A 14122-nucleotide genomic window follows, 5' to 3' on the forward strand; every position below is an offset into this window, starting at 1 on the left:
TTTACGGGTCCCAGTAGATTGGGGTGATCCATTATAGTCCCAAAGATATGGGAAATGCCCACATGCCTTTTCAGTTTCATGGACTATTAATTGTCTGCCCCATCATCCCACCAATTCAGGGTAGTTGGAAGCCTGACCTTCAGGCAGAAGCTGGGAGAGTCAGGTTATTAGATGTACAGTCTAGTCCCTATCAGGAAGAAACTGGGAACCGGGTATTTTTGCTTACTCTGTGCTGAGCTAGAGAAAAGTTGGGGGACGCCTGGGTGGCGCAGTCAGTTAAGCGTCCGACTTCAGCCAGGTCACGATCTCGCGGTCCGTGAGTTTGAGCCCCGCGTCAGGCTCTGGGCTGATGGCTCAGAGCCTGGAGCCTGTTTCTGATTCTGTGTCTCCCTCTCTCTCTGCCCCTCCCCCGTTCATGCTCTGTCTCTCTCTGTCCCAAAAATAAATAAACGTTGAAAAAAACAATTTAAAAAAAAAAAAAAAAGAAAAGAAAAAACAGAAAAGTTGGTAGAGGTGCTTGTATACCCATATAAAGTCATCTCTTTGCATTGTGTGGTTCTGGGGGACTTGTGAGTGCTAAGCTCTGTCAGCCCCAGAGCTAGATCATTCAGGAGCCAGTCCCTCATGTAGCAACTATAGCATTTGGGGTGCTACATGAGTGGACATGCTCCTTCCAGGGAGAAGCTGGAGCCTTGGTTTTACTGCTGGACAAGTTGAAGAAAGATGGTAGGGGACATTCCCACCAGCTCTTTCAGGCTCCTGAGAGGATCCCAGTCCGCTCCCCCATGCAGTGTAACTAGAAGCCAGAACCTCAAACAGCAGCTAGGAAAATATCTAGTCCAATGCATTCTAGGGAGAAACTGGGAGTTGAATGTTTTTGCCTCTTCCTTCTGTACTGAGCCAGGGAAGGGAGAGCTGCAAAAAGTGCTTGTGTGCCCATTTAAAAACTGCTTTGTTTGTTTCATATGGTCCTAGGGGACTTCTAAATGCTGAGCCCTGGTGGCTATTAGAGTCAGTGACTTCAGAACCTGTTCCTAGGGTGACAGCTGCAAAACTTGGAGCGCTTTATGTGTGGGCACTTTCCTTCCAGGAAGAAGCTGGCAACTTGTTTGTTGCTGTCATTGTTGTTGAAATGAGCCAGAGGGAGAATGTGGGACAAGTGCCTACCAGCTTTTTAGGGCTCCTGGGAGGATCCCAGCCAGCACCCAGAAACAGACTGATTAGAAGCCAGACCATCATGGAGCAGCTAGGAAATTGTGCTCTCAAAATCCTTCCAGGGGGAAATGAGGAGATGATAATCTTTGCCTGGTCGGTGTGCGCTGAGCCCCGGGAAGAGCTATGGGGCGTGTTTAACAACTGCTTCTTTGTTTGGTATGGTCCTGTGGGACTCGTGAATGCCAAGCCCTGTTGGCTCCCTGAGCTAAGAGACTTGGGGACCCATGCCTCGCATAGTAGCCTTAAAACTGGAGCACTCGATGTGTGGTCCAAACCCTTCACTCATAGGGAGGCTGGGAGCTCTGGGTTCCCTCCCAATCATAAGGCTCTGTGCCAGGGGTGGGGTGTATGGTGTGTGTCTCAGCCTTTCCTACCCACTTTCATGTGGGTGTTTTCTCAATAAGCTGATGTGAAGGGATTACTCAGTTGCTTTTTAGATTTCTCTCAGAGGGAAATGACCCGTGTGTAGCTATACCTTTGGCAAATCCATGGCAGGAGGGAAAGTCAGGAGCCTCCCATCCTGTCACCTTGGTCTATCTAAAACGTTGGCTTTCTAATACTGTATGTTCATTATTTCTGTCTTTTAATGAGGCATGTCAGTGTTCCACCAGTATTTCTCTGATGTTCATTCTGTTAAGAGCAAAAGAGAGTGTCTGAATATAAAATAAAAATTCCTTTGGTCTCTGCAGGGCCAGCCTCGTGGGTGTGCGATCTGCTCAAAGAGCCCCCATGCTCAGAGGGGCCCCCATGCTTAGTTTAATGCTCCATCATCTTGCTCTTGAAATTCTTAATAATTTTTTAACAAGGAGGCTGCCATTTTTATTTTGCAAATTATGTAGCTAGTCATGGTCTGTCTACTGAAGAAGTGGGCAGGATCTCTCCAGATCTAGATTCTACCAAGATATAAGAGGGACAAGAAAATCATATGGAATAATAAGTAGGGGATGAGATGATGGTGGAGCATGAGCTCCAACTTCGTTATCCTATATGTGAGAAGAATGTCTCCAAAGGTTAAACAACTTGCCTGAAACTACTGCTTGTTTGTGTCAGAGGTGAAACTAAAAACCAGGTGATCAGACTCCCAGACTCTTTTTCAGTCTGGTTTCTCTTCCATAGAATGGAAAAATTGTAACATTTATAATTCATCCCCTCCCCCACTGACAGGTAGACATGAATTATTAATTATTAATATATAAATATTAATTAATAAATCCTATTAATCTGAACAATACTTGTTTGGGGATCAATGAGATGTTTGGGTTAAATCTGGTGCTCTGTGGGAAAATGAAAACCCCTCTTTGAAATAAAAAGCATTTTCTGTATTTTTATTCCTCTCTTTGAAGTCATTTATATGGTATTACAACTTTTGTTGTATACTATATCCTCCACTGACATATCACTGTCCACTGTTGTATCATAATTGGTTTCTATGCAAAGGAGCTAAGTGACTCACAGTGGAATCATGACTTGAAGAAACTAACAGATAAAATCCTAAATGTTACCAATAATCATAATTGAAAATTAGAAAAGAGGGTCTGTGAGTGTATCACAAATAGGAAAAGGTCAGAGGAAAAGGCGTATCAAGGCTCTAGAATTTTTTTCAAGCTGTTAAAAGAAATTACAAACTTCATTGTTTTTAAGAATAACTTTGAATAATCATAATTATTTGAGTTCAGGACCATTCTGGCAAACTTGGGGAAAACACATTAACGAAACAGCTTGAATCCTCTAGAGTTTTACCATTTACTTCTCTAGATAGGCCAAGAAAGCGCAATTCATGGGTCAGTGGATTTGGTTTCTATAACTGGCACATGCCCTAACACACACTTAAAAATATCTGTGATTTCTATGCTACCATTTTTTCTTCGCATTTTTTCCTAATAGAAAGTGATTTTATGGAAAATTCAGAATGCCTAATTCTTCTAAGTTCTTATGTTGTCAGAGACTAGAGATGGGACAAGCAATAAGACACAGGCAGATAAAATGACTGTGTGGAGTGACATTTACATTGTCAATGCCCAGGTAGTAAGAAGTTTTTTACATCTAGGTACTGTAGATATAAGATTTGCTATCTCTGGGTTGTATGAACTGTCCTCACCAAAGATACTTATGTATTTTGCATTTGGTATATGGAAAGAAAAAAACAGTATTAGCATCCCTAGATGTACTACCATGTTAATTTGCTTTTTAAAAACATTTATTTAGCACACAACAAAGTTGTTGTATTTATACAAAAAAGTACTATGATAGGAATTATAGGGGAGAGTATATTTTAAAAAATAAAAGACATTGCTCTGGCTCTTTTAACATGTATTAGCTATTTGGATAGAAAAGACAAACATAAGAAGACAATAAAACACCAAAAGAAAAAGCTTTTGCATAGCAAAGGAAATGGTCAACAAAACAAAAAGGCAACCTACTAAATGGTAGAAAATATTTGAAAATGATATATCCAAGAAGGGGTTAACATCCAAAATAACTTACACAACTCAACAAAAAAATCTGATTTAAAAAATGGGCAAAATGGGGCGTCTGGGTGGCTCAGTTAAGCATCCAACTCTTGATCTCGGCTCATGTCTTGATCTCAAGGTTGTAAGCCTGAGCCCCACATTGGGCTCTGTGCTCGGCGAGGAGCCGACTTTAAAAAAATATATATGGGCAAAGGACCTGAACAGACATTTTTCCAAAGAAGACATACAGATGGCCAACAGACACATGAAAAGATGCTCAACATCACTCATCATCAGGGAAATGCAAATCAAAACCACAATGAGATATCACCTCATACCTGTCAGAATGTCCAGAACTTTATTTTTGACACAGAGACAGAGCATGAACAGGGGAGGGTCAGAGAGAGAGGGAGACACAGAATCAGAAGCAGGCTCTGAGCTCAGAGCTGTCAGCACACAGCCCAACGTGGGGCTCGAACTCACAGACCGTGAGATCATGACCTGAGCCGAAGTCGGACACTTAACCGACTGAGCCACCCAGGTGCCCCCAGAGTGTCCAGAACTTTAAAAGACAACAAATTAACAAGAGTTGACAAAGATGTGGAGAAAAGGGAACACTTGTGCAACTGTTAGTAGGAGTGTAAATTGGTGTAGCTACTGTGGAACACAGTATATAGGTTCCTTAAAAAAATTAAAAATAGAACTCCCATATGATCCATTAACGGAATTACTGGGTATTTAGGCAAAGAAAATGAAAACAGTAAATTGGAAACATATATGCACCCCTGTGTTGCAGTATCATTTACAATAGTCAAGATATGGAGGCAAACCATAGGCTGATGAATGGATAAAGACGATGTAATGTGTGTGTGTGTATACACACACACACACACACACACACACACGCACACACAAAATGGAATATTACTTATCCTTAAAAAGGAATGAGATCTTGCCATTTGTGACAACACGGATGGACCTAGAGGGTTATCATGCCAAGTGAAATAAGTCACATAGAGGAAGACAGATACCACATAATTTTACTTAGATTTGGAAACAAACAAAGCAGAATTAGACCCATAAATACAGAGAACAAACTGGTGGTTGCTGGAGGGGAGAGGGGTGAGGGGTGAGGGGGATGCGTAAAATGGGTGAAGGAAAGTGAGGGATGCAGACTTCCAGTTACGGAATGAATAAGTCACACGAATGAAAGGTACAGCCTCAGGAATATAGTCAATGGTATTACTACAGATGGCAGCTATGCCTGTGGCGTGTACAGTTGTTGAATCACTATGTGGCACACCTGAAACTAACATTGTGTGTCCACTGTACTTCCATAAAAAAAGGAAGAAGAAGCAAAGAGAGACGATGGGCAGACTACACTCCGAGTACTAAAAAGTCAACCAAAAGAGTACCTATGTAAGATGAGTCACGTTGTGAAAGCTCTTGGAGAAGGTCATTTGACTCAGATCTTGAAGACATTGTATGCGTATCAAGGCAATCTGTGCAGAATGCCAGATCAGTGGATTAGGATAATGGATAGGATGGTAGTAACCAGATGAAAAGCAGGTTACCTTTGGAGATGTGACGGAGGATGCCAACCTCAGACAAGACTCTGGCTTGCTGAGAGGACAGGGCATGCTGGTCAGAAGGCATGGCACTGGGGTAGGAAGCCAGGTGGACAAAAGAGTGTCATATGTGGGACACTGACCAGCCGAGAGGTGAGACAATCACATGGGCATATTTGGATAATGACGAGAGTTTTCAATGCTTAGGTGATTGTTCTGCTTCGTTGTGTTTTACCACTCGCCCACACTTGAGCCATCTGAGGTTCGCCAGCTCTTTCGTGTTTCACCTTCAGGGGCAACTTGTCAATGTTCCAGATATTTTCATATACCCAGCTGCTTCTGGGGGCATGAAATTTGGTAATGGGTTTACTGTTCTGTTTATCCCAACTGCCTTCAATCAAAGTTCCTTCTTGTTGACTGAAGAGGCTTTCTGACAGTCTGGATGGAATGTGGCAACCATGTTTCCAGATGTGACAGATAAGAATGCAAAAGGTGGGGCACCTGGATGGCTCAGTCGGTTGGGCAACCGACTTGGGCTCGGGTCTTGATCTCACGGTTTGTGAGTTCGAGCCCCGCATCCGGCTCTGTGCTGACAGCTCAGAGCCTGAAGCCTGCTTGGGATTCTGTGTCTCCTTCTCTCTCTGCCCCTCCCCCACTTGTGCTCTGTCTCTCTGTCTCTCAAAAATAAGTAAATGTTAAAAAAAAATTAAAAGAGAATGCAAAACGTTTCTCAGTAGTCTTGGGGAAATAGTGACAAAGACTATATTTCTATGTGTAGCGATTAGAATAGTACATGGCACATATTAAACAGTATGTATATGTATTATTACTAATAACAACGATATATAAATATAAACTATAGCATCAATATAGTGGTATCATGATGAACAATTGTTACTAATTTCTGCTGTGTCGAACACCTTGTTTTATATCACTTGTTACTTTTTTTAATATGTGGTAAAATATACATAACAAAAATGGTTGACACGATACCTTTTACAAGTAGACAATCCAGTGGCACTAAGTGCCTTCGTTCGCACTGCTCAACGACCATTGTTACTTTTCATCCCTGCTCTATTTTCTGTAACCCCACGTCTTCCCAGTAGGTGGCCTCTGGCTCAACTGCCAAAGTTGTGAGGGCTTCCGCTCAGAGGTCAAGCCTTAATTATCCAGGCAAAACAAAGAATTGAATGGCTCGCACTGACTTTCTTCGGTGGATTTAACCGGACTAATTACGTTTTTCTCAGGGGTGGGGACTATTTAACGTTAGATGATGTCCGGAGTCCACGCTCCGGCTAATCGGGGATTCAGGAGTTACTGTACATCATCCATACACAAATTGGATCATTTTAAAGGAAGTAAGTAAAAGTGTTTTGAGTGCACAGTGGACTGGTTGCCCACGAAGGAGGCAAGAAGCATGGACGTGTAAATCGGCTGTGCCAGAGACTAAACTAGGAAGAAAGCTCAGCATGTTACATTATAATAGATTGTGTGAAGACGATACTTTTCTGCAGTGAGCTATAAAGGCCTTTACAAACAATTCGCCAGTGACCATAGTGGGGCTTGATACTGGCCACGTATTATAAAGAATCTTCTCCGTCCTCCTAGCAGCTAACCTCCTAAATCAAAGAGTCTTGTACTTCTTCCGAGGGCAAAGTAATAGAAAGCACCATGCTCTCAGCAGGAAATAAATCTCAAATAACTAAGCACCATATCATTCTATGGACATAATGTGTATATGAATGAATATATTCAGCTCTCATCTGGGTCCCCTAAAAGATGTCAGGTTGCCTCCAAGAGAACATAAACTCCTATCAAACAACTTATGTTGGAAGCAGGAGAGAAGGCGAAAACAGAGGCAGGAACATAAAAGGGAAGCAAGAAAGAGAAGGACATGGAAATGGGGACTGTAAACCCCTATGCCTTGCTATGAGTGGGTTTGGGTTTAGCAGGAAGTTTTCAGAGCAGATGCAAAAAGAAAAACCTTATCAGTTATACAATAGAGTGCCCCCCCCCCCACCAATGTTCGAAGGAAGCACTTTTCTTGGTGCTAAAATTAAAAATTTCTCTCAAAGGACCACAGAAAGAGACCATCATGTAATGTGCAGAGCGTCTATGGCAAGAGTAGACTTTATAGGTCGGTTTCCAGTTGAATCCCTCAGGAATGGCTGAATGGACTCCCACCAAAGCAGCTCAGTAAAAGTCCAGTGCTGTGTGATCCAAGTGCAACGCTCTCGGGATGGCCTGGCTTACGCCAAAGGTAGATGTCACAGTCTCTAAAGGGAAATAGTTGTCCTTCAGACAACAGCTCATATCATAAGTAGTGTCTTCTCTAAGTCATGATTTTGATGGCCGTTCCGTTAGCAATGAGCTCAAGAATTGCACACTACCCTAATTTTTGCAGAACTCTTATGTTCCTGCACCAGATTCTATTATAAGCAAACGGTAGGAGAAGCTGAATGTTTCAGAACAACTAATGGGAAAGAAAATGTAAATTGAGGAAATTATTTCCGTTCACCTAATTTTTGCCTGTAATCTTGGAATAGAGCACCCTTCTGTTTGGGTAGTGAAACACCTGAATGCGGCTCACAGGAGAATACCGATGGTACGACACATCGACGTGCAAACATTATATGTAGAGGCGAAATCAGATTCTTATTTATAATTTCATTTAGTACAGACTGATCATTTCTAATGATCACCTTTCCTGAAAATGAATATAACATATTTGGCATCATCCGATTCCATTAAACAAATATTTATCGCTCATCACTTGTGGGAAGCAAAATTTTAGTTACGGTAGGGAAATGCCTTGCCCTCAAGGAACTAACAGACTTATTCATAAATTTCTAGCGATTAAAGCCTGGTTTTAGTAATCACATACTAATATTTTTCTTAGTAGCTACCTTCTTAATATTTTATGAAGTGCTGCCATGTTAACACTCAGAACAATGGACTCTAAACACATTGTTTCCCCCAGAATTTGGAATCATTCAGACTACAGCCTAGATTTTGACACATCAATGTTAGGAGCTCCCTGGACCAGGTATTTGCTTTAAGAAGGTGCCACTTATGGAGATTAAGCTTTGCAAATAAAACCAGGTTTATATTTAACTACCTTCTCCCATTCTTTCTCCCCCACAGCGGTGATTCCCTAGCACTTTGCTCACAGTACTTTCAATGCTCACAGGACGCAAGTTTTTCCTGTTTTCATGTTAAGAGAACTTCTTTGAAAACAACCGTCTTTATCGCGTATTTTACCAAAACATTTCTTGTCATTCTGTGTTTAGCCCCCTCTAAAGTACTGGCCTACCTAAACCTAATGCCACACTTTAGAAAACACCCTTTCGGGGCGCCTGGGTGGCTCAGTCGGTTGAGCATCCGACTGCGGCTCAGGTCATGATCTCTTAGTCTGTGAGTTCGAGCCCCGTGTCGGGCTCTGTGATGACAGCTCAGAGCCTGGAGCCTGCTTCGGATTCTGTCTCCCCCTCTCTCCTTCCCTCCCCTGCTTATGCTCTCTCTCTCTCAAAAATAAATAAACATTAAAAAATTTTTTTAAACACCCTTTCTACTGATGTTGTGCAGTTTCTTACAATCTAAATCTGTGTGGACGTGGAGGGATGTTAAATTTAGTTGCAGACTTGTCCTAAAGTATATACTTGGAGTGTGAAACCTTCCAAATCCTTATCCTATCCCTTTATTTTCTGTCTCTGACCTTTGATCTGGCCCAGTCTTTGAACTAATAAGGATCTGTTAGAAAACATTAGTAGCTTGTTAATTTCTTCTTTCTTCTTTTCCCATTTTCTCTTTCCTCTTTCCAGAGCAAATGACCTTTTTATCCTGTCTCTTTCTCCTTTTCCTTTGTATTGAAGCTTGCATTCAATTAAAATTCCACCTTACAGTCATAAGCAAGTATCTCTTCAGTCATTTCAACTTATCGATTATTTTGTAAGTGCCGGGCACCTTTACGAGTACTGAAGAGGGCAAAAGCAGACAAAATCTGTCATCTAATGGCATTTACCCTCAAGTTGAAAAAGAAAGACGAGGAACAATAAGGAAAACATATAGGGTGTCAGACATTATTAGGTCCTAAGGCAAAAATAAACCAGGGGAGGGAACAAGGCGTTTGTGGAACGGAGGTGAATATTAAGCAGGATGGTCAGGGAAGGCCTTAGAGAGAAAGGCACCATTGAAGCAGAGACCGGAAGGAGGTGGGGTGAGGAGGCGAACAATACAGAGGGATGGGCAGAAAAAACAGGCAGGCAGACAGACCAGTGAGTGCAAACATCTTGCCATAAAGCTCACACCTCGGGGGCGGTGCAGGAACAGCAAGGAGACCGTGGAGGCTGAAGCTGACTGAGCAAGAGGGGGGTAAGAAGGTGAGATCAGTAGAAGCGGAGATGGGACCGTAAGGTGGGTGGGAAGAGGCGAGGGTCTGGGGGCTTGGGGGGTGGGCACTGTAGCTCTAGAAAGCCCTGGGGGGGGGGGGTTGCTGAACGAGATGGGAAGTTTACTGAGGCGTTTTGAACAGGAGAGTTCTGACCCGGGCTCTGCTTGAGAAGAACCTTCCTGGCTGCCGCGTTCTCTAAAGGTGCAAGGATAGTCCCAGGAAGGCCATCAGATGCAACTGCAGGCACCCATGCAGGTCGGGGGTGGCCGTGAGGCTGGTCAAAGCGGTGGGGCCTTCGGACAGATTTTAAGCCAACGCTATCTGCTGATGGACCGGACGGCGGACGGTACGACAGCTGTCCTCCCGCAGGTCCTCGGTAAACATCCGCCCACATCCCGGTGAAGCACCAGCAGCGCTCTTTTAAAAGCCTAGCGTTTGTCCAAACGCTCCTTTCTTTGTGTTTTCCGCCCGCTGTTAACAGCTTCCCCTGGGCCTTCCACTCCATTTCACCGGCCACTTGCTGGGAGCGTGGCCTGAACCTCCTCACCTCTCATGAGGAGTCCACGTGGGCAACGGGAAACGCTACCCGCCCGAACCTCCCGGGGGGGGGGGGGGGGGTCTCGTGCACTCAGAGCTCACCGCCCCGAGATTCCCCCGAGGCTCCCAGTTCCCGAGCCCACGCCTCTCCCACCTCCGTCTTCCACAGGCTCCCTCCTGGCGTGGCCGCCTCCTCCAGCGTTGCTTCCAAACCCTCCGAACATTCTCGGGTGCGTCCTCCGTCCAGCCTTGGAGCGGTCAGGCCTCCTCGTGCCGCCGGCCCACCGCCAGGGGCCACCGCGCCGGCGCAGGTGCAGGCGCAAGTAGTCGTGCGCGCCGCGGGGCCGCCATTTTGCACCTCCGTGCTGGTCTCTCCCCAGGGAGCGACTCTCAGCTTCCCGCGCGCGTTGTGGTCAAGCCTGTCCGTTCCCGCTTCCCTTCTCCTCAGCGCACACCTAGCATCCTGCCATACGGGGCAATAAACATTAGGAAATGCTTCCAAGGTCACTTGCACCTCTACTCAGGGCCTATTTCCCTGCGTTTCCACCCACCTTACCTACTTCCCTGAGGGGGAGAGGGGAGAGCCTCCTTTTTTTAGTCGAGGCCAAAACTTGCACTTCGGTTCTGGATCCCAGCAGCCTCCCCCTCCCCCCACCCCCCAACCTCAGGGGCCTGTTTCAAAAACCCCTGGATAGTTAGTGGTAGTTATAGGACTATTTTGCCTCAACTGATTGAACGATACATTTTATTTCATTTTTAACGTTTTTAATGTTTCTTGTTGAAAGAGAGAGGCACGTCGCGAGTGGAGTAGGTGGGAGGGGGAGATACGGAATCCGAAGCAGGCTCCAGGCCCGGAGCTGTCACCAGAGAGCCCGATGCGAGGCTCGAACCCACTAACGGGGAGACCGTGACCTGAGCCAAAGTCGGAGTCTTAGAGCCACCCAGGGCCCCTGAACCATATATTTTAAATGGATGGGGGTTTTTCGGATAAAAATTACGTATGACAAAATTTAAACAAAACAAAAAAAACCTGACTCTTTTCTGTCCTTTTCTTCTCTGCTCATAAATACACTTCAGCTTCTGACAAAATAAACAAAAGCTGAATTCGAAATGTCCTTTGCCTTTGCTGGCTGCCTAAGTGTTTAAAGAGCTCCAACTGTGTGACAGTGTCTCTCCTAAGTACTTGGAAGCTGACCCACTATGGTACTTAGCAAATAATACATCTCATCCTCTTGGATCAGTGTTGTGCCTGGCACTGTGCAAAGCCTTTAACGTGTCTAACCTAATTTAGTCCTCTCAACTACCCTAAGAGGTAAATACTACGATTTACATTTTACGTAAGAAAAACTGAGCCTTTAGAAGGGGTTGATAACTGGCCCAAGTTCTCCCAGCAGCATGGTGGGGACAGGACCCCCAACCCGTGTCCCTCCGATGCGCCTCACCACTAAGTCCTGCATATATTAAGCTGCGGGATGAGGTTTTAGGTTGGGTGGGAGCAGAGAGGTAAGAGATCTGAACAGTTGGTTGCTCACAAGTTTCAAGGACTTCTCTCTCCTGTGTGAACTCCCTGTCTTCATTGCTGGGGGCACATCTAAAGGCTACCAACCAAACTATCCTTGCCAGAATAAGGAACTGAAGCACAGGGGTTTCTGGGAACCATCGGACACAGGATCCCGAACCCGTACGTCCTCTCGTATATTTTTGCTTTTCCTTAAAGGGTATTCATGCACTACTACCATCGTAGGCCTTTTCTCACCCTGTGATTCTGGGGTTTTTTTTCATTTTTTTTAAACGTGTATTTATTATTGAGAGATGACAGAGCACGAGCAGGGGAGCGGCAGAGAGAGAGGGAGACACAGAATCCGAAGCAGGCTCCAGGCTCCGAGCTGTCAGCACAGAGCCCGACACAGGGCTCAAACCCACAAACCGCGAGATCACGACCTGAGCCGAAGTCGGACGCTTTACTGACTGAGCCACCCAAGCACCCCATCACCCTGTGATTCTTAACACACTCTAAAGTTGATGTCATCAGAAGATCCTTACATCAAAATAGAAGAACTGAGTCTCACTGGCTGGGGTCAGTGTGCAGAACACAGAGATTGGGTCTGCCTTTCCCACATATGTCCAGCCTGTGGTCCATCCACAGCTTTCTCCATTCTGTACCCAGCTCACCAGGATTATTCAAGCCATGGCGGATGGTCAGCTAAGCCTGCAGCAAGTGGTGGAGACGGTGGATGAGCAGATAGCAAAAGAAAGCCTCTTCGATCCAAATATCAAGTCAATTTTTGTCACGTGTGGAGACTGGGACTCGAAAGTCCCAGGCCAGGGCCATACTTGGGTTTGCCAGTGGCAAATTACTTCAAGCAGTGGATTAATCTGAAAAAGGCTTACAGCTTCACCATGGGCTGCTGGCCCAGGAATGGATTTCTAGACAGGAACCAGGACCCCAGCCTGCAACACATAGGCCGGTCCCACCGTAGCACGATGACTACAACATTGCCAACATCATGGAGACACTTGCATATCAAGGCCTCGTCTTCAAGCAGACATCGAAGCTATTCTGACTGGCCCAGGACGGGATGAGGCAGGACAGGGTAGCTGCTTGGCTCAGCCTAGAACCCTCCTTTCCCTCACCAGAGAGGAAAAGGGGGAGTGGCATGGCTCTGCATCCAGTGTCCCCCAGTCCACCCTGTGGACCTGTGTCCTGGGTAAGGACTTGGCCACTTGGCCCCTCTGGAGCAGACACTTTGTGTCCCCCACGCCAACCCTTCAACCTCAGCCTGGTATCAGCCCCTCCCATTGTGGGCCTCGTCCAAGACAACCCATGCACTCACAGCCTCCTCCCGGGTATGTAGGCTTTGCTGGGGCCACCAGGCCCCCCTGTGCTCCCTCCCATCCATAGTGCATGGTGTGTGGTGCCCCCAGGGCTCCAGGAGAGATCAGGCCCAACCTTGTGTCTACCCCCGTCCCTGCCGTGAACATGCCACTGGATAAAGTCGAGGAACAAGAAAAAAAAAAAATGGAAGAACTGGGCTAGAACCAAGAAGACTTCACTACAGCTAAGTATGATGTCATAATACTCATAAATAAGCAGTAAAAAAAAAAAAAAAAGGATTAATGAAGGTTGGAAGTGTAACTCATGACGTGTGGGAAACATGTCTGCCAAGAAACAGTTATTGTATCACACCCCTGTTCAAAATGCCAGAATAGACATAGAGGATACAAAAATAAAGATCACACTCCATTTCTGCGCACATAAAGCCCACAGTTAGCGGGGGAGAAGTCATGTGTAAAACCCTCAGAAATCATTTACCAGGCAGGATGTGACAAGGACTTGGCACGAGTCAATGTGGCTTGAGTAGCCACGGCTCCCAGCACCTGAATACCTCACCAAAATCTGAAAATTTCCCCTTTGTTAGGATGTATTCCAGGCAGGAACCCTCACCCTCAGGATGGGGGAGAGGAAAATTGAACGGCTCATGGGAGTCTGGGCTACGGGAGCCTGGACAGAAGGTCCCGAATCAGTATTCAGGTTGAGTTGAGAAGGGCATTTCCTTCGTAATCTCTTCTCTGTGGGTGGACTTCAAAACATCAAATTTTTTGAACCTTTATTTTTCGATTGGAGAGCATTTGAAAATACCTCACTAAAATCACGTGGAGAATTCATAAGCAAATGAGAGGAGAGGAAATGAGCGTGTGGTTGTATGTTTGCATGTGTTGATGCGTGGTTGAGAAAAAGGGAGGAGAGTGACACATCAGAAACATTTGAATAGTTGTGGCCTGACTCTGTGGCCATGAGAATCTCATAAAGCACTTGATCTATTCCTTGGGTTAATTATGTGCCACAAATGAATATTAGATGAGAGCAATGAGCACGCCCTTATTTCAACTCATTTAGGATTTCCTAACTTATGACTCATTGGTCTTGTGATTATGAGTGCTGTTTTTGGAGGTGGCCATAA

The 14122-nt window shown here is 45.2% G+C and overlaps 1 pseudogene; it reads left to right on the top strand.

Annotated features, from left to right (window-relative positions):
* Positions 1–1237: 1237 nt before the first annotated feature.
* LOC123586582 lies at positions 1238–13867 on the top strand (annotated as a pseudogene).
* The last annotated feature ends 255 nt before the right edge of the window (positions 13868–14122 follow it).

This window comes from Leopardus geoffroyi, chromosome C3 (assembly GCF_018350155.1).
Source record: "Leopardus geoffroyi isolate Oge1 chromosome C3, O.geoffroyi_Oge1_pat1.0, whole genome shotgun sequence".
Taxonomy (NCBI): domain Eukaryota; kingdom Metazoa; phylum Chordata; class Mammalia; order Carnivora; family Felidae; genus Leopardus; species Leopardus geoffroyi.